At 45.8% G+C, this 3,255-nt stretch overlaps 1 pseudogene across 1 annotated transcript; it reads right to left on the minus strand.

Moving 5' to 3' along the window:
* Nucleotides 1–2,697: 2,697 nt before the first annotated feature.
* LOC308615451 (small ribosomal subunit protein eS27-like) lies at nt 2,698–3,007 on the minus strand (annotated as a pseudogene). The gene has a single exon. The product of its transcript is annotated as a small ribosomal subunit protein eS27-like (transcript).
* Nucleotides 3,008–3,255: the final 248 nt, after the last annotated feature.

Here is a 3,255-nt window from a genome sequence, read left to right on the forward strand (position 1 = left end):
TTGGTGTCCTAAACAAGAATGAATTCTAGGGGGATCAGATGAGTCAAATTCACAAGTATAGGGCTTCCCTGGTGGCGCAGTGGTTAAGAGTCCGCCTGCCGATGCAGGGGACACGGGTTCGTGCCCCTGTCCGGGAAGATCCCACATGCCACGGAGCGGCTGAGCCCGTGAGCCATGGCTGCTGAGCCTGCGTGTCCGGAGCCTGTGCTCCACAACGGGAGAGGCCACAACAGTGAGAGGCCAGCGTACCGCAAAAAAAAAAAAAAAAAAAAAAAAAAAATTCACAAGTATATAAACTAAGTGACATTCTGCACTTGGACTCCTGCCTCTGAACAGCACTTAGTGTGAGTCAGGAGTGAATAAAATGGACACCAGCAACCAGTGTGAAGTCTCCTTTCTTGATTTATATTCGTCTGCAGTAACTCCTAATAGACGTTTTTAAAACTTTTTATTTCGAAATCATTATAGACTCACAAGAAGTCGCAAAAATAGTACAGAGGATTCGTGGACCCTTCACCCAGCGTCCCCCAGTGGTGACATCTTATAGAGCAGTAGTCCAACATCTAAAGGAGACCAACCTGGGTATACTACTGTGAACGAGACCACCCACATTATTCCATTCTCGCCAGTTTTTTACATGTGATCATTTTTGTGTGTGTTTCTATGTAATTTTATCCCAGGGACAGACTGGTGTCACTACCATTGAAATCAAGGCACAGACCAGATCCATCCCCACATAGGGACTTCCTCATGGACTCCCGGGTTCCCTTCATAATCACAGGTCCCCACACCCCTGTCCCCTGACAACCTCTAATCTGTTCTCCATCTCACTAATTTCATCATTCTGAGAACGTCATATAAGTGGACTGACAGAGCATGCAACCTTTTGAGACTGGCTTTCTTCACTATGCACCGCTCTCCTGAGATCCATGCAGGTGGTTGCATGTATCAATAGTTTGATCGCTTGTGTTGCTGAGTAGTATTCTATTGTAAGGATGTCCTAGATTTTGTTTAACCCATTGAAGGACATTTGAGTTGTTTCCAGTTTGGGGCTATTAAAACTGCTTTGAACATTCGCCTACAGGTTTCTTTGTGGACGTAAGTTTTCATTTCTCTGAGATAAACAGCCAAGCGAATGTTTAGTTTTAAGCTCCTCTATTATCTAGCACACGTCTGCTAAGGCATTATATATGCAAAGACTTTAGATTTTGTGTTTTAAAGGACCGGGCAGTTAGTCATTTTTCTAAAGGGAAATCATCTTGTTCTCACACGGGTTTTGTAAATGGGGCTTCTTCTATATAGAATTTGAGTATGAAAGAATATTAATGTGTTCTTTTTATCCAAGAGGTAATCATTTATTCTCATAACCAATTTGAAAAATCGAGAAGAGACAGGCATTGTACTGCCATTCCACTTAGGATGACATGGAAACCAGTGGTTGATTTGGTTTTGTTTTTCAATCTGCCAGCCCTGAACTGTCCTAATGGACCCCCCATGGGTTTAATGGCACAGTTGCCCCTAAAGGGGACACATCAGCCACACTGGCAGAAGTGTCTGTGTAAAGACACGGCCTCAAGCCAGCAGCCTGGGCTGAGCCTGCCCAGGCACCCGCCTCCCTCCTTCCCTCCCAAGCCTGGGGGCCCCACTGTGGCTGTAGCCGCTGCTTCTGTGCACTCAGAACATAAGCTCCTCCAGCCCCGTGGCCCTTTCCCATCTGATGCAGTGGGCACTCTGCGACTGGCTATGGTCTGGCGTCCAGGTGATAGCACCGTCTTGGCTGCAGCCAGCATCTAGCCCAGACCAGCATCTAGCTCATCTAGGCCACTGAGGCTCACGGTGGCCTCTGGGGCACCACAGAGGCCACTGTGGGCCACCATCAGGGCTGCGCACACATCTGGGCTCCCTAAAGTTGACTCACAGACCAGGGGCTCCTGTGGCCCATGAAGAGTGACAGCCAGAGAAAAAGAACTAGCAAGACGGAAGCCATGATCTTTTGTAACCCATCCCTTTGGCTGTATTCCATCCGTATTCGCAGAAGCTGCCTGCCCCAGAGCAGAATGTATAGGAGGACCTTGTTTCATTTAAAAAAGAAAACAACTCACCATATCTCATCAAATCTAAGATGCCCTAGATTGTAAGACCACCACTGTTTTATGTACCACAAAGAAAGAAAATGTGCTGCCATTTAAACTACAACACGTGGTTGACTGTAAGACATCCTGAGTTCAGAGATGCTCACAGTAAAACCATGTGCATCTTGGAACTGATGGAATTCAGCATACAAAAATTAAGAAGCACTTCCTGGAATGTTAACAGCTCATCCCTCTGCATGGAGCACCCCATGCTCATCTGGGTGACTTCTATCTACTCTCACTGCTCAGCTCAGGTGTCTCCTCCCCAGGCAAGATACCCCAGGACATTTTGGACTCTATTCTGGGAGCACAGAAGTCGCAAAATGATGGACTGCATGTCAGTCTGGTGTAGAGATCTATTCTGTTTGGCCCATGCAGGGGTTTTTTGTTTGTTTTGTTTTGCCCATAATCAAAACTTTTTTGAAAAACTGACACCAAAATAGGAGAGTGTTGTTGTGTATACCTTAAAAATTAAATGTAATTATATTATCTTGGTAGACTAATTCGAATTATTGAACTGATAAGTCTTTCTGTGACAGAACACAAAGCCAGGCAGTCGTGTGGATCATTGGTGGTGCTTTCTTCTACATGAACACCCTACTGTGAGTCTGGCCTTTTCTCCTGTCGGCTGGCACAACACTGTTGAACAACCTACACAAAGCACCACCGTCTGAGCATGGCTGAAAACCGTGGTAATCTTGAGCAACCTGGACATTTTTCATCCATAAGGTAAGAACTTGGACTTTGAACCAGCGCTTCATTTTGCTTTTTCTTCTCCTCTTCCAAGGATGGATGCAGTAAATCTCTAGCCAAAGGCATGTTGATCCTCTCTCAAGCCCAGCCCATCCAGATCTTTAAGGCGACACCCGTAGAGAGCAGCATGCAACCCAGAGCGCAGCATCAACTTCCAGGATCCCTGCGGGGTGTTTTTGTTTGTCTGTCTTTTGGGTTTTGGCTTGCTTGTTTGTTTTTTCTTAATTAGCAGCTAACATCTATAAATCAAGAGACTTACAAAAAATTCAAGTATCTGGCTTTTCTAGGAAAACCTAAAAATGTGACATCACTGGGCCCAGGTCCCTTGGGCCTGAAGATGTTTGTGTTATGACCCCTGCCATGGGCTTTG

This window comes from Mesoplodon bidens, assembly GCF_964165515.1.
Source record: "Mesoplodon bidens genome assembly, chromosome: 4".
NCBI lineage: Eukaryota > Metazoa > Chordata > Mammalia > Artiodactyla > Ziphiidae > Mesoplodon > Mesoplodon bidens.